Here is a 470-nt window from a genome sequence, read left to right on the forward strand (position 1 = left end):
GACTGCTGTGTGATACATGGAGGACAGGGAACCTCTTCTGCACAAGCTGCCTTCTACCCAACCAGGTTTCCCATGAACCATTTAAAACATTTTTCCTTTTGCTTCAAGATATGAATTTTAAAAACTTTTGCCAATAAAGAATCTAAAAATACCAGATATAGGTGATGGGGAGGAAGGCAGCAAATCACACTGCCACGTGTGTACCTATGCAACAATCTTGCATGTTCTTCACATGTACCCCAAAACCTAAAATGCAATAAAAAAAAGTTTTATCTTTCATTGAGCTTTACTTTTAGACAGGTTCTTGCTCTGACACCCAGGCTGGAGTGCAGTAGCACAATCATGGCTCACTGCAGCCTCAACCTCTAGGGCTCAAGCATTTCTCCCACCTAAGCCTCCTGAGTCGCTGGGACTACACGGGCATGCCCTAGCATACCTGGTTATTATTTTTTTTTTTTTTTTAATATTTT

Source organism: Cebus imitator, unplaced genomic scaffold, assembly GCF_001604975.1.
Source record: "Cebus imitator isolate Cc_AM_T3 unplaced genomic scaffold, Cebus_imitator-1.0 Scaffold6, whole genome shotgun sequence".
NCBI classification, from domain to species: Eukaryota; Metazoa; Chordata; class Mammalia; order Primates; family Cebidae; genus Cebus; species Cebus imitator.